The sequence below is a fragment of the Palaemon carinicauda genome, chromosome 8, assembly GCF_036898095.1.
Source record: "Palaemon carinicauda isolate YSFRI2023 chromosome 8, ASM3689809v2, whole genome shotgun sequence".
Classification (NCBI taxonomy): domain Eukaryota; kingdom Metazoa; phylum Arthropoda; class Malacostraca; order Decapoda; family Palaemonidae; genus Palaemon; species Palaemon carinicauda.
Genome location: NC_090732.1, coordinates 156669368 through 156686999, shown reverse-complemented (window position 1 = coordinate 156686999; position 17632 = coordinate 156669368). Strand labels below are relative to the sequence as shown.

At 36.5% G+C, this 17632-nt stretch overlaps 1 protein-coding gene across 2 annotated transcripts in view; it reads left to right on the top strand.

The window, feature by feature from the left end:
- Window positions 1-17632, top strand: part of LOC137646047 (steroid hormone receptor ERR2-like) — a 541572-nt gene that overhangs the window by 36059 nt on the left and 487881 nt on the right. The window contains exon 1 of one of the 2 annotated variants that reach the window (XM_068379198.1): window positions 12429-12953. The exons of the other annotated variant lie outside the window; for it this stretch is intronic. The gene's annotated coding sequence lies outside the window, so the exon portion shown is untranslated. Of the gene's footprint in view, window positions 1-12428; window positions 12954-17632 lie in introns of those variants that run through there. 2 annotated transcript variants of the gene reach the window in all.

Below are 17632 nucleotides of genomic sequence, written 5' to 3'. Positions count from 1 at the left end.
CGTGGTGGTAGCTCTCATACACCGGGTTGAAGGCATGAGACTGTGATACATACTGCTGGGGAACCATTTATACAGTCTGAGGGATAGCGGTAACTGAGGCTGTCGTGACAGGAAAGGATTTCTTTTCCTTTGAAGTGTCGTCTGGCTTCTTGCCCTTGGGTTGAGGTCCTTCTCTGGGGTAAATTTCTGTTTAGAGGACATACCCCACTTGTCTACAAGGCTCTTATTCTCCCAGATATTAGTCAACCAGTTTTCTAGGTTCATGCCTGATTGTAGCAGCAGTGGGACATGTTCTCTACATGCTCTCCTGGCTAGGAAGAAAGCATGGAGATCTCTCTGAAACATACTCACGTGAGTCTTCGCCAAGACAGGGGAGAGATCAGATTTGGAATAGTTTCCAATAAGCAACTTTAGGTAAGATTGGAAGGATAAAGAGGCTTATAGCCTCTCTTTAGCTTCCAATTTTCCCTTTAATTGGGATTTGGGAATTCTAGACAGTAAACTGCTTGCCTCCAATGTCCATATCTAGTTTTCCAACTGTGAAGGTATGTTGGACGTCCTTCCAGCTGTCCGAATCATAAGGAAGGGCTAGAGAGACAGGTTTGCGCTCCTCAAGCACTGGGAATGGTATGCCCTCTACTACTGCTTTCTTTACAGCCTCTAAGCTTTTAGAGGTGATAGGGAAGACAGTATTATTGGGGACTATAAAAGGTGGCATGTTTTCCTGCCAAAGGCAGAAAGTTGGGTATTGGTGAATTTGGCCATCTTCAACTCTCTAACCAAAAGGGATTGAGCCTTGCCATGGTCCAAAATGATTGTTACCTTAGGGATCGTATCATCCCTAATGAACCCTTCTGAGTTAAGCTTTACGTAACAGTAAGGATAACTATCGATCGAAGGGAAGAATTCCAAGTCCGAGACTGGCTTGGATCCCAAACCCTCTCCAGTTTGGAGGTACCTTTCAGTTTAGGCTATATGTTCAGCATAACGCTAAGGGTTCTTATCTGTGCATTCTGGTAGGGTCGAAGCTGGGGGAGCCTTAGAAACAGGTGCCTTTTGTAAAGCTTCTATTCTTGCTATGAGGTCCACTTGAGAACTTTCATTTTTGGCAGTTAGGTTTTCCATTAAATCTTTCATGAACACCATAAGTTCCAAGTTACTAGGAAACGAAAGTTTGTCTAACATAGCAACATGGGTGGAGGTGGAAGCTGGGGCTTGAGAAGCAGGGATGGGGAAACAAACTAAAGAGGCACTGGGAACTGTACTCACCCGATGTACATCCAATGACTCTTCAGAGGCTTCCGTGGTCAGTAGTATCCGCTTCCTCTCTGACGATACAAAAGAAGTTGTCAACATGTCGGTGTCAAGGCTCAAGATTTTCAGAGCGTCCGGAACTTAATCATCCACATGATCAGCTGGTACTGGCTTAAGTTGAACCATCGGTAGCTGGTGATCAAACATAGAGGTTACCTCAGCCTTGGGAAAAAGGAGGTTCTTCAGTTCCAGAGAAGGAAGATAATGGGCACCTTGTTGAGAGCTCATCTGGAAGTCTCTTATCCAATGACGGAGTGTCTCCCGACTCCGTTTTGTACTTCCAAGGAGACGTCAGTGGCCTAGAAGCTGGTGCGAAGGAGATCTGTGCAAAGCTGACAGTTAATGGAAACATAGCAATTCGCATGTTTCCGGCAGGTCTTATGGCCACAGGGCAACTTGACCTACCTGGTACAGGTGACTGTTGAACACTCCATATCATCAGTGACCTGTAAAGAAAAATCAATTTCAATGAGTGCACATCATTAAGAATTATATCTTCTTAAAATTAAGTAAACATATGTAATGTTTGCGTAAAATAATGCTTAGATAAATCCTAACCTAAATAGACCTACCACCTAAATATGGCTAAAGGTTATCATATAATCAAGACACATGCCAAACAGCTCAAAAATCAATGGAGAATTATGAAGCAAACTATTAGTGACAGTGCTGTAGGAATATGGAGGAAAGATTCACATCAAAGGGACACCAGAACCTCCAGAGTAGGTCGGAACAACCTAAGAAGGCCAGTTTACTCATTGTCTACACCAGCAACAGTTGCCCCCGAAGAGGCAACAGCTGGGTTAAGGCGGCAACTATTTCTAGTAGCCAAGACCTGGCAATGCCTCAGGCATGTCGACAAACAGTGACAGAGGCATTGTAAAGTCGACGGAGAGAGTAAACAATCCCATAGGGAAGGGTCCACGCTCAGGGGAAGTAAGGAATGAAAGGGATCTGATAAGGGAACCTGTCAAGACCTGATCATTACCATTAATGTATGAAAAGTGGGGATGTATCCCGTAAGATATGAGAGCCATACAAGACGGCCAGGATGCTAAGAATTGGAGATTCAAAGGATGTCCTGACAGCTAGCCGGGATCCATCCGACCAACTCCAGAGGACAATGTTTCTCAAATATGGGAGAGGATATGAAAAAGCAGATAACTAGTCTAAGGCTGCAGCTAAGATGGCAAAGGGAATAACCCATAGCCAACACACAGCCAGTGTTAGAAGAACTCAAGCTGACAACACCGAAAGCAGAGACAGAAGGCGACACTTCTGCCAAGATAAGCTAAACAGGCAAGGGAGTCAAGACTCCGCAGCTAGAGTGACATAGCACAGGAAGGGAAGCTGCAGACATAGAACAGGTAACTGCCTAGGTGACAGAGTAGGACCCTGCCTAGATAAGATTAGGCCATAGGGAGAAGTGTGCAGGCAAGCCTAGCCTACCTAGTGGGTGAAAGAAAACTCCAAAGCTAGGGTTGAATGACTAGACAAGAGGAACACAGTTCCCAGTACAGTCAGGTTATGGCCTAACTAGGAAGAAAGAGAAAATACCCAAGAGTGGTCTCTAAGGCGGCAGAGAGATTTGACTTCAGGGAAGGAAAAAATCTCTCCTACTTAGGGCCAGGAAAGATAGCCTACAAGTTATCCTGTCCAAGTATGGAGACGAAGCATACTTCAGCCGCCATGGATCTAGACAAGGATGGGAACAAAGTTCCACAGCAGGTAGACACTAACAGGCACATTGGTAAAGGAAAAAGGGGTGGTGATGGGAGACTCAGAAGTTGGTGAGGTAGCAGGACAGGAAGGCCTAACAGCGACATTAGAACAGGAATAGTGTTCCAAGGGGTCTGCAGTGATAGGGCATAGAAGACAAGTACTTACAACCAGGCATAGCCTACCAAAGACTAAGAGGGAAGACTAAGAATGGGTAAGGGAACACAAGGGGGTCTACCTGTCAGTATTAGAACATTGGGTAAAGCGTTCCAATGGATAAACAAAAGTAGACAGGGAACAAGTTCCCAAGGCCTGTGCCGCCTTTCCAAACATATAGGCTAAGTGGAAAGTTAAAACAGTCACTCTAGGACAACTGAAAACAGTATCCAACTCCCAGAGGGACCTTCAATACTGCAGCTCCCCGCTGTGACGAGTCGACAGCGTGGGAAGATAGACAGTGTTACCAAACCAGTAAGGTTAGGTGAAGGAAGGGGATTGGTGCACAACTGGCAATTCACCAGGCATGGCCTCTTGCCAGGATAGAGTTAGTAAGTCAATGCTGATAAAAACACACAAGTAACACCGAAAAAGGGGTTGGGGATATCCATAATCATACCACACTGTGAAATAATAATATAAAACATATTCATACAATAATATGACCAAAAAACTAAGCATTTCTAAGCTATTTGGTAACATGATGCAATGGCGCTGACTGCCTGTTGGCCACTGAATACTAAAAGCATGCAAATCGAAAAATGCGAAATAACCCAACACACTAAATTAGTCGATAAGGAAGAAGCTGAAACATCCATGATCAAAAATCACTCGAAAGGCTAAGAAAAAAAGGCAGAAAAACTCCAAGTGACTGTCAAAGATGACGACTGCGAAAGGGAATGGAACAACAGGAAACGTGTTAGTTGTAGCACGTTGAGATCGGGAGTTGTGACGGCTCTCTGGCCCACGTATCCTACCCTATCCCTTATCCTTCGAGACAAGGATAACCTTGGCTTGTTAATAACACGTCCCTGTTATATACACGATATCTCTCGGGATATTCGCTCCGGAGGTTAGAACTCCATTGATACCTCTAAGGTAAAATTTCTCTAGTATATCACTCGCAGAAATATTCCAAGTAGAAGCTGCCAATAAGGAACTTCCATCTGGACGACATGGCTCAAGCCCAAAAAAACTGAACGGAAACCATTGCCTTTTGCCGAAAGGGTTAAGATCCTTGAACTTATGATGCAAGAAGAGCTAAACTTTCAATAATTGTATATATAAAAAGATAACTGACTTTTATATCCTACACAGACCTTTATTTTTCCAACTTGATTCAAGGATGAAAACGTGGTGAAGCATTTAAACGACTGGGGATTTTAGGGTACACCAGAAGAAATAAATGATTTCCAGTCCAAACTCGAGTGTATTAGAGTATAAGAAATTGTTTTAAGCTCTATTGGATACTTTTATTAGTTACATCTATTTCTTAGATTATCGTTCGACTCTGACATTTCATGCAAATATCGACTTTGAGATTGTTAGATTATAATCAAATGGTGTGCTAAAAGGCTACAACTAATACTCACAAAACACCTAAAGATTCTGGTACTGCTTATCCATTATTGTAGCAACATATGAAGATGTATAATTTTGCATGTATCTACACATGCAAAGCAGCATTTCTTACTATGAAAATATAATCAAGACTAAATAGATGCACTATAGATGTTCCTAACCTTTCCAATTCGATATAACATAAAAGAATTTCTGTCCTACTGTCGTCAGTCACTATTGTAGTGCTTATGATATTTCATTTGTTCATTATTCAGCCCTTAACTTTGTGCACCAGTACTTATCAGGCAAGGAATGAGCAAAATAAGGGAATTTTTTAAGTCCTTAATAAGTGATAATTTTTTTATAAGTAGAGTTAGAACTTGACTAGCAACACTAATAATAAGATTGTGTTAAATTGAGATCCGTATCTACTTCAAACCCATTCAGATTACAAGCTCATGAATGAGATAAATGCGATCGTATAATCCTGCTTTTTATGATTAAAATTTAGCTCATTTAGAAAAAACTGGGAGCAAATGATTGTCAATATTCACATTCTAGAAACTATACTGACACCTGGCTCAAGATGGAAAGGGGTTTCGATTAACAAATAAACCGTTATCGTTATGAAGATGCTTTTTAACAATGCCATTTATAATGTAACGCATGGATGGAAAATTCAAGGCTACAGAGTTGCCCTTGTTTTTTCTCTCAAAATGGTCTCGGGTTTGGAAACTGAATCAACAAACCGCTTTTTTAAAGTGAGCAGAAAATAAGAAGTTGGGATTTGTTTCTTTGCGAAGTAAATAAAGCTTGTTGTTCTTTTCTGTATTAAAGATTATGCGTAATGCGATTCAATTCAAGTTATATAAGAACTAAGTCTGTATTATTTTATTGTTTTGTAAACTAAGTCAGGGAATATTTCTTTAAGAATAAAAAAAAAAAAAATACGGGAAACATATGCAAGTAGCAAAGCTAAATCTTAAATTTTTCTAAGTAATATGACCTTTGAATTTTTACTAACTAATAACTGTCTTTCTTTGAGCTTGTTATAACTGTCTTTCTTTGAGCTTGTAATACAAAGTAGACTCATTTCTATTTCAAATGTTCCATAGAAAGTTGAACTATCAATTAAACAACTATCTCCGAGAGGAAAGCTTTCTCTGAAGAAGGAAAAACCATCAACAAAACGATTACTATTTTTATTTGTTTTCCCGATGCCTAGTCCAATCACAGCGTTGAAAATAAACTCTCTGAATGGAGAGTTAACCCTTTTGTTTTTATCCTTTGCCTAAACAAACCCATCTATAAACCTTGTTGCGAAGGTGTATTGAATTATTGAATAATATACAGATGAAAGGAAAATGTTTTTCAAACAAGAAAAGTTTTCATAGGGATCCTATGTTCAAGATAATGTTCATTGCAACATAAACTAATTATTATCATTACGCTAACTCCCTCCTTAGTTGGAAAAAAAAAACAATGCTACAATCCCAAGGAACATCCTAGCTGAAAAAAACAAAATGCTACAAGGCTAGGGCTCCAACAGGGAGAGCAGTCTAGTAGGGTAAGGAATTAGAGAAATTAACGATAAGCTATATATAGCGTTAGAAAAATAATTAAATGATGGAAGTAGGTCGAGGACAGTGGCTCTTAACATCCAGATCTTTGCATTGACACGGTCTCCTAACCATATACCACTCATTTAAAATTCTAGGTGTAATACTTTATTGTAAATTTACATATGAAAAACATCTGGTCTGTTTCTTCTTCAGTTGCACTCACACACACACAAAAAAAAAATGGCATATTGAGAGATTAATTTAAGATTTTCGGTGATCAGTCTATCTTGAGGAAATATTTTGAATTCTTTCATTGTACTGTATTTTGAGTATTGATTACCTGTCTGGTTTTCAGCTGCTGACTCTCATCTTGATATGTTGGACAAAAATCTTTGGTGTTAAATTCCTTTTCCCTGATCTTGATTTATATTAAATCTGACACTGGCATTCAGTTTTTGACCATCTTTTGCATTCTTATTTTCCCAGGCTGTACAACCATGTACGGAGTACTAGTCATGCAGTTAATTCTAAGTATTAATTCTAAGCATTACCTTCCTGAGCTTGAAAACTTTGACTTGGTGACAATCCTTTATCGATTCGGTCACCTGGAGGTGTATATTCAAGTCCTGGAAATATATCTTATAACAACTGTTATTATTGTTACTATATCTGCTGCTGCTGCTATTTTTATTGATGATCCTTCAGTTGAAGACATTATTGAATGTATTGATTTAAAAGACAATGATTATGATGGTGGGTAGAGGGTTATAGGGGCGGGAATGAGGAGGGTTTAGATATATCGTCAGAGAGAGTCACTATCTTATATTTAAGTAGATAACGTTAGTGAATTAAAGAAGCGATTTTCTTATTCAAGACGTTGATAATGCGAAATCTTTGTCATTTGATTCGGGAAAACAATTACTTGAAAATAATTCCTCTAATGTCACAGCTATCTATAAAACACTCTAAACGGCTACAAAAGCGGCAGTGAAGGCTATAGCACCATAAGCTGATATGTTGAAGAGAACCCAATATCCATATGCTCCTGGAAATATTGTTAGTGTGTACATTTCAAAGTAGTCTAGTTTCCATAAAAATTGTTTTCCTAATCTGAATGAATATCATCATCTACTCCATTGACGCAAAGTGCCTTGGTTAGATTTCGGGTCATCTCTATCTTGAGCTTTTGAATCAATACTTCTCCATTCAAAATTTCCTACTTCACGCTTCAATAGTCCTCAGCCATGTAGGCCTGGGTCTTCCAACTCTTCTAGTGCCTTGTGGAGCCCAGATGATTGTTTGGTGAACTTATCTCTCTTGGGGAGTGCGAAGAGCATGCCCAAACCCTCTCCATCTACCCTTCATCATGATCTCGTCAACATATGGCACTCGAGTAATCTCTTTTAAAGTTTCATTTCTAGTCTTGTCCTGTTATCTAACTCCCAATAATTTTCTAAGGGTTTTGTTCTTAAATCTACTAAATCAGTTATTGTCTCATTGTCATACCAAGACTAATATCCATACAGTAAAACCAATCCCACTAAACTTTTATATAGCCTGATTTTTATATGTAATTTCAGGCAATTTGATTTCTAAATTTTACTTAACCTTGCTAGTTTGTGATTTTCTTTTTTTCACAGTTTCATTAATTTCAAATTCTAAAGATTCTGTCGTAGAGATCATAGTTCCTAAATATTTAAATAATTCCATTGCATTAATCCTTCCACCTTCCTATGATATTTCATCTTCCATTGCATATTCTGTTCTCATCATCACTGTTTGTCTTCTATTTATCTTTAGTCCAACCTCCTGTGATATTTCTTGCATTCTAGCAACAAGCTTTGCAAATCCTGTGGTGTTCTGCTAATAAGGACAGCGTCATCAGCATACTTTAGGTTAGCTAATTTCCTGTTACCAATCCAGTCCAGTCCTTCTCCACCATCCCCAACTGTTCTATGCATTACAAAATCAATGAGGAGGATAACAACACAGGGGACAACTCATTCCCTTGGAGTATTCCACTGTTCACTGGAAATTATTTGCTAGGACTCCACTAACATTAACTTTGCACTTGCTCTTTTCATGAACAGACTTAATCAAATTTATATATTTGAGAGGAACTCCATAATGAAGCAGGAATCTCCACAAAATTTGCTCGTGCACACTGTTAAAGGCTTTTTCATAGTCCACAAATGCCATCAAAGTGGAATTTCTATATTCTACACATTGCTGTACCACATGTCTTATAATGAAAATTTGGTCACTACAACTTCTACCTCTTCTAAATCCAAATCCTGCTTGTTCATCTCTCAAGCTTTTCATCAATCGTTCTCTATAGTGTCTTTTGAATGAGCATACTATATATTTTCGTGACAACTGACGTAAGTATAAAGTTTCTGTAATTATTGCAATAAGTTAGATCTATTTTTGTCATTTTCACCAACACTCCTAACTCCCATTTATCAGGTTTTTCGTCTTTACGCTACATTCTACAAAATAATCTTGTAGGTATTCTGGGAATCACTACATTTTCGGCTAACATCATCTCGGCAGTTATTCCATCGTATCCAAGGGCTTTCCATCTCTTTAGTTTTTCAATGATAACTTGACTTCAAATACACTGAATTCATTCATGGGCACATCAAGGTCTTCCTTAGCTTAAAATATATCAATCAAATTATTACCTTCATATATCCTATTCATGACCCCATTAAAGTGTTCCATCCAGCGTTGGTTTTTTTTCATCTTCTGTTGTTATTACAGATCCATCTTTCTTTGCCCCAGTAGAAATTTCATAAATGATTCTGTGAGCAATTCTTACACCATAGCCACTCCCTGAATTCATAGCTTTGTCAGCTTCTCCTGCTTTCATGTCTTCATATTCTCTCCAGTCATTCCTGGCTTTTCTTTTAAGTATAAGTTACATAAAATTATACTTAGTAATCTGTTTGGTTTGGAGATCTAAAACTAGCAAAGCTTCTAAACACTGCCATTGATGCAGGTCATAACAGGTCGTTGGAGCGAAGCCATTCAGCTGGGAGCTTGGAACTTGAAGCTCCCTGGAAAATATTTTATTTAGACCACTAACTGGGATATTTCAAGACCACACACACACATAGATATATTTATGAGATATCTTTAAAAAATCACGACTTCATTTACATTAGCTTTGGGTTATTTGAATGCTAAAGTAGTTCAAATGAAAGAAGATTCAACTGTAGGTAAATTTGGAGTAGGCACAATAAATGTCAGAGGACACATGCTCGTAAATTTGCTGAAAGAGACAGTATAATTATGAACTATATATATATATATATATATATATATATATATATATATATATATATATATATATATATATATATATATATATATATATATATAATCATTTAAAGGAACAGAAAATGGACATGGAAAATCCCAAACGGAGAAACGAAAAATTAAATTGAATTTATTCTCGGTGAAAAGGTCAATTTAGTCAAAGATGTGTGTTAAACAAGTTAAATAACGATGAGACCTAAAATTTGTGTAGATCGACCGACAGACACTGTTCGACCGTGTGGTCGCACCTTTAGAACATAAGCTGGTTGCAAATAAAAGAGATATGGAGATAATAATGATTGGATTTGGTGCGTGAGGGGTAGTTGACTTTGTGGGGTTGCAACCGTAATTGAGAAAGTGACAGCCACTTGAAATCCTTGTTTGAAGGTGAAGGCCGGTTCTCACAGCAACACTTTCCATGAGATGGTAGGAAAGCTAGTAGTAATTGTTAGTGCAAGATTCCCGGAATATATCATTGTGTCACCAGGGAACTTTTGTAATTATGAAAGGATGAGGCGTGGAAAAAATGAGAAGTTTAACGAAGAAAAGAGAGGTCAATGTTAGTTGGAACTGCAAGGTTAAAGGAAAGAGCATCCTTAGAAATATTTGAAGATGGATGTAGGATTAAGTCTAGTATAGATGAGGTGTCATGAAAAAATTCGGGGGAAGGTGTTGAAACAGGGACTAGGGAGAAGAAGTGATTCTACAGATGTGGAAGTGAGAAGAAAAAGATTAAATATCAAACTTTGCAAATGGGGAGGTATTGTTTAATAAGAATACATTCCAGGGGCAATAGAATGAGAATTTTGAGTATTTGATGTAAAAGATAATATAGAAGTACAGATGGACAAAGGATTAGTCGAAAGGAGTAATGGTAAGTTTAGGAATATTTGTGAAAGTAGTTAATTAAGAAATTGAAATTTAATTTTGTCATGTTGTGCATGATGATAAGCATATATATATATATATATATATATATATATATATATATATATATATATATATATATATATATATATATGGATATATATATTATATATATAATGTGTATATATATATATATATATATATATATATATATATATATATATATATATATATATATGTATATATATATGTATGTATATATACACATATACATATGTATATATATACATATACACATACATATATATATATATATATATGTGTATATGTATATATATACATATGTATATATGTGTATATATACATACATATATATATACATATGTATATATATATATATATATATATATATATATATATATATATATATATATATATATATATATATATATATATAATGTGTGTATGTTTATTATGCCCAACTTAACGAAAACATTTTTTTTTCAATGGCTTAATTTACTCTTGAAAATTTTCCCCCGGGACAGCTCATGTTGATCTTTACCTGGTATTTTCAGCAGTAGTTATTTACTTGTTTTGCATCAAGTGTTTTTTTTTTTTTTTTTTTCACCACTGAAAACTTCGTTTTTTCATGTTTGGAAACATTTCCAGTTTAATGCGGAAAAAAAAAATCTTCAAAAACCTATATGATCTGAGTACGTAACCAAATGGGGAAAGCAGAAAGCAAGACTTGGAATAAGAAAATAGTTGTTAGGTCGATGAAGATACGATCAAAGCCGAGGAGCAGATGGGAACGTCTGCTTTAATGACGAAGCTAGCATTCAATATTTATGGTACGAGTGCAAAAGCTTTTCACTCGGAGAGTATAACAGTTACGTAACGTTAATCTAGTTCATCATTCCCTTTCTCTCACTCTCACTCTGTTCTATTTTCTTCGAATTTGTTACGAAGATGCTCAAAGAAGCGGGGTTATGTTATTACCCAACTGACCTACTTTCCCACGAGTAGCCTGAAGGATGTTGCTTTTAGCTGGCGATATTTAGTTTTCGAGATCCAAGATGCTTCCACATTTTGTCTTTGCTAGAATGCCCACGTTGGAGATGATTGTGTTCATCAATCGTTCATCATCTTTCGAATATACAAATTGTGGAGATATTTTTTTTTTTTTTATTATTTCCAATGATGGTTAAGAATGAAGCATAATTGTGATTTTAGCTCTACCCAGGCAGGATTTGTATTATAGATATAATGAGCTTTTTGCAAAACAATCTATGATTCATTTTGCTCAAACTTTGGTTCAGGTTCATAGGGAAATGAGTAATAAAAAGGGTGAAACTACGTAAGTCGTGAAATTTTCCTCTCTTTGTTTGTTGAACACCATTACTTCATCAAAATATTATATCCTATTTTTTTCAGTTGCTGCTTCCTAAGTCCTAGTAAGGGGTCAATTTCCCCTCGCCAGGGCTACTGTGATACTAAGTCAGGCAAACCAAAACAACACTAATGGCGATGGACGAAAGATTTACAGTCATGAAGGGTAATAACCTGATAATGTTTACAAACTTCATCGAAGACATTATAAAGAAACCAACATTTGACATAAACTATAGCTTGACCAAAACAATTTCAAGCAATGTATTCTTATCGCCATCAGCGCTTTTTGGTGCCAGAAAGGGAAGCCTTTGCCATTCTGTAGCGTTCTCTTCCCTCGCTCCGAGAGTCCGAGTGCCTCCTCCCCCTCCCTGCCCACCCATGATCTCCCTTCACGATCAATACGAGAGTTCAGGCATACGACGTTGCCAGGCGCATGCAGAATTGACGTAATTCCTTCAGTCTTCCACGGGGTTGTGTAACGGTGTAGTTTTTTTTTTCAGTAATTGGGTTTAAATCCCCACGGCGCCTAACTACCACGAAAAGTGACTTGCGATCCGGCGTAAAGTAAGAGGTGTTCATCGGCCGAGGAGGAAGAAAGCTTTTGCAATGAGGGGCATCATCGTCAGCCGAGTGCCAGTCTATTATGGCCTTGAGATAGATCTTTCCCACATCCTCCACCTCCGCCTCCAGTACGAGGCCGAAGCCACTAGAAGTCAGGTCACTCACACCCCTCTCTCTCTCCCTCTCTCTCTCTTTCTCTCCCTCAATCGCTAGAGCTGTGGCAACCTCGACCTTGAAATCAGTGTTTGGGGAGGGTCTGTGTTTGTTAGATGATTTGTGGTGCCTCGGGTGCCGCTTGCTTTCACCCGAAAAAGAAAGTCATTAAGGTTAAAGCACTTTTCTCTACCATTGCGCGCCTGTGTGTATGTGTGTGTTTGTGTTTTTTTTTTAACCAATTCTCTAATTTGGGGCCTACAAGAAAATAATGCTCTAAAATACCTCATGATAAGCTTCTATTTCCCTCCCTCCACTGCTTTCATAAATTAGCATTTTTTTGCAGTGAGGAAAATTGAAAAATACAAAATAGAAATAGAGAAGGAGTAAATACAAGAACGTCATTTAGCATCTTTTTGGAATCGAAGTTTCGGGATTTTAAGCCTCTATCACCTACTGCTGAAAATCGTCGTCGTTGTGTGAAAGGCGTCAGACTGTGCAGAAAGGGTAAATACTAAGACTGCAATCAATGCAAACTATTTTTAAGTTATCTCAACACCATTATTCCTCTTGAAAATCATTTTCAGCGTCATGTGTCATTTATATTCTCATATTAATTTTGCCATGTTTATGTTGCTAAGTGTACTTTCTCTCGGTCATTCTGGTCGCGTCAATCAGTGAATTCATTTCTTTCTCATTAAACGGTGGAAAGTAAATTTCCCATGATAAACAACAGTGGATAAAACCACACATTTGTTGTTACAATATCCATTTATAAAAAAAAATTCAATCTTTTACGATCAAATTTAGTTACTGTAATGACTTTCCCCATACTTGTTGATACGTGTAGTACGTTGAATCTCGAGTGACCATGGTGACGGTTCATGTTCATTGCAAACTGTGAGTTCTCTGATAAGGCAAACCGTGAGTTATTCACAAGATTAAGAAAATTATTTATATGTGTAATAAAGCTGTAAGAATATTGATTAATAGATGGATTCATGTTATCAAATCACTGGGATTAATATACTCCTTTTTTATTACTTGTCGTTTCACATGAACAATTTAGAAATGAAAGGTTGAAGGCTGAAATGCTTTCTGAAGAAATTCGAATTGAAGGGGCTTATGAGGTTTTGTGAACCTACATCAAGAAAAACAAAGTTATCCGTAATTGGTAACAGGACTTTAACAATTTTTGTTTCCCTTCGTATTCTTGGGATAATACTGCTCCGCTTTCTTTTCCTTTCCTCCTTCAAATGTTGATCTCTGCTTCGTTGCAACCACATTTTGTAACAGTGGCATCAAGATAAAATTGGATGTGGGTTGTTGTCAGTCAGGTCACCTTCCTCATGCAATAACCGGTTAAATCTAATTGTCATTTAATTAACTTTCTTATCTTTGAGCACTCGATCATGCGTCATTGAATGTCTCTTCTATTTGACCTTTACCCGGTTGAAATCTATCGGAAATAATTGACTTATTCATGGTTGGTGCCAAAAAAAACCCCTTAATTATTCAAAAACCTTTACTAAAGACAAAATAACAGGCACGCCAGTATATCTGATGTACCAAATTCCCATTGAAATATAAGCAAGTAATGGGAACGGGAATGATACTAACAAAATCGTGGGCGTATGTGTAGTCCAGTTTCCTCAGTGTTAGTAATCATTAGGAATATAATTTTTCATTATTCTGTGAGGCGAAATAGCCTGTTGTCGATATCAGCCAATTGTGGCTGTATATCCTGACCTTACTGTAAGCTCTTAACATGACAATACTAAACCGTTGCAAGTATTCCATTTCAAATACTGTATTTGCATTACTTGAATCATCATTCCATCACAGAAATCAATAGGTTTAAGTATTGAAATGTTACCAGAACATAGAAGTACTAGCTACCATAAAGGAAAGTTCCTGTTTGATGTAATTCGGTGCCAGTGACGAAAAGAACAATTGTTATGTCAACATGTCCTTGACACGTTCCTAACATGTTTACCTTCATTGATGGAACTCCCCCGTCGTTCCCAAAAGGGGTTCAGCGTACGTTGCATAACCGGTATTAAATGTTTGAACGTATTGCTGAGAGGCTTCACTTTACAGATACTTCTGTGAATCTTTGACTTTGGTAAAACGGTCAAGTAAATGTGAATACTGATTGACCGTGCTTGTCAAGCACCTGCTATTAGCGCTTTGAAAACTTGAAAGCAATTATAATGAAAAACAAATTGTTGTACATTTTTTACTGTGTGTAATTCAGAAACAATTTTATTTGAAGTCTCATTCAATATGAGTTTCAATTATTCAGGCCAAATTAATTTTCATTACTGAGGTGATTTTATGTTACAGAACATAAATTGGATCATACCTTTTTATATATAAATGCATATACTTATGTTGAATTTACTGTAAGTATTAGGGATCACGTTTTATTTCCACATTATTTGAATAATAGTTTAATTTCTAAACCAATCAAGAATTTCCACCAATTCTTAACACTCTTGACTAAGTGAAAGCATTGATAGTTACCAACACCGTCATGTATACAAGATTATGGTCATACATATACAGAACAAAGGCCTCAGATATGTCCTTCCACTCTCGTCTGTTTTTGGTGTTTCTGCGCCAGATTATACCCACAAATTTTCAGCTCGTTAATCCGTTGTCTTTTCATCCTTCCCCTGCTGCTTTTGCAATCTCTATGGACCCATTCTGTTATTCTTAATGTCCATCTATTATCTGTCATTCTTATTATATGTCTTGCAAGTCTATTTTTTTCTTACATGTTAGAATATCTTCTACTTTAGTTTGCTTTCGTATCCACATTGTTCTTTTTCTGTCTCTCAGTGTTATTCCCATCATTATTCTTCCCATAGCTCTTTAGAATTATAACTAGCTTATGTTCTCAAGTCTTAGAATATGCATATGTATTATGTGGTGAAATGGTTTGTGTGTCGCCATGGTCAACAAAGTTTTACTAGTCAGGGACACCCATACAAGGTTGGTGTGTGTGACCGGTCAGACGAAAATCTCCCACTATCACCAATCCGTCTAGCCGGTGTGGGGATGAAAACTAACCAAATCCCATACAGTTATTGACATGTCTAAGGCCTTTGTCCTGGAGTGGACTAGAAAAATCCTTATTTGTGTGTGTGTATATACAGACATACTAACTATATATATATATATATATATATATATATATATATATATATATATATATATATATATATATATATATATATATATATATATATTGAATGAATACGTATGTGTATTTATTTTACTTGGGATGCCATGATACAGTAACCTATTATTTCCTTCCCCCCTTCGTTTATTAAAAAGAATAACAAACATATTTTTTGTATGTAATTTATCTTATATTTCTTAGTGAAGAATTAATTTACCAAGTAATTTGCTTTTACTTTTATTCAGTCTGTGACATCAAATTGCTTTGATATTTATTCAGTCTGTGACATCAAATTGCTTTGATATTTATCTTTTTATGTTAATAATTATAATTATCTTCCTTATGGAAACATCTCTATTCTTTATTACTATTCGTGTTTACTTTTGGGAACACTTGTCATATGTCTTATGAAATGGAATAAAAAAATCCTGATTCTCCACGAATTTCAAAAAATGCTTCCCCCTTGTCTACGACTGTAATTATCAGATCAGAGGAAACTTTATGGCGTTTTCCTGTGTGATGGCTTCGGTTCCCTTGCCCATTTCTTACGAGGTTATTTCTGTCAGGCAGCTACACTTGTAAGCTGGGGGATACATGTACATGTGTATAGGCATTAAAGTATATTAATATTAGCATTTGTAGTATTTATTTTAGAGCATCAAAAGAGTGGTTAGAACTTTTTCTAGGTTTTTGAGGGACTAAACTAGTGGAGAATCAGGGGGAAAAGGTTGTTAGACATGAATCTCACAGGGCCAAACTAATTGCTCTCAGATGTTTATCGTTTTTTAAAGACATTTTTACTTACTACTCTTTATTTAAACAGACTTAGTGATCATCAAATGTATTATTTTCATACCTTGATGAATATGCAGTATTCATATAAGATTGTTTGGTATAATCTTTCGTGGGGAGGATTATTACGTATGCCTCAAGAGTTTATAATGATTACAGTGATATGAGTAGTAACAGTAGTATTTATATTTATAATTATTATCATTGTTATTGTTATGTAATTGTTCATTCATATCCATATCAATAACGTAAAGGAATTGTGATTCCTAATAACTTCTGTGACGCATACAGATCTAATGCGATGAACTGTAGGCGTGAGAAAAATATATTGCGATGTAGTAAATCTTGAAGGCTTTTAAAGGGTTCTAGAAAGAATAATCATGCATAAGTGGAAGTTAGAGAGGAAGTTTCATCTTTTGATATGAGCCTCAATTTCTAAATTATGTTTTATCTTAGTAAATGTGGGTTCTTTGTGAAAGTGTTTTTATCATGTGAATAGGAATTATTTTCATAACCTATAATACTATGTAAACATAAAGTTATTTTATTGCAAAGATCTTTTGGAACGAGACTTTTTGATATATCACGTGACAGCCGTATAATACATACCAAAGGGGGCTTATATAGGGCAAGTTTTGCATTGCGGAGCCACAATTCTAGCCAGTCAACTTGATAACTACAACGTCCTTCGGATTGCAGATCCAAAGTTAAGTTTGACATTCTGCTACTGATAACTCTATTCGCCTTTTCTGTCGTTTATCCTTGATCTTTATAAATAACTTTGTGTTCGAATTGCTCAAGAAATTTTGATATAACTGCCTAAGCCTTGTACTATTATTTCCTTTGCATTGCTTGTGGGACTCGGGTGTTAATATGATTGTTTAAGCATATAATTATTATTGCGTTTGAATCACTCTAGAGAATCAAAGTATTAAGAACTCTGTAGGATCACTGTTTTGTCACTCGGTGTAATTGCTAAGCTTAAACTTTTACCCAACCTGCTGTTAACGAGATTAAGTTGTGCATTGATCTGTTGATCAAAACCAGTTTTGGACCCGTGCTATGTCTGTCGCAGTACAGGAGCATCTTTTGTTTTTCTTTAACTGAATTTGATATTATTGAGATTTTTCATAATTTAGCAGAGGCGAGTGTGGATCGAGATGTAAAATTAAGGGATTATGTAAAGTATGTCAAGTGAAACCTGCTT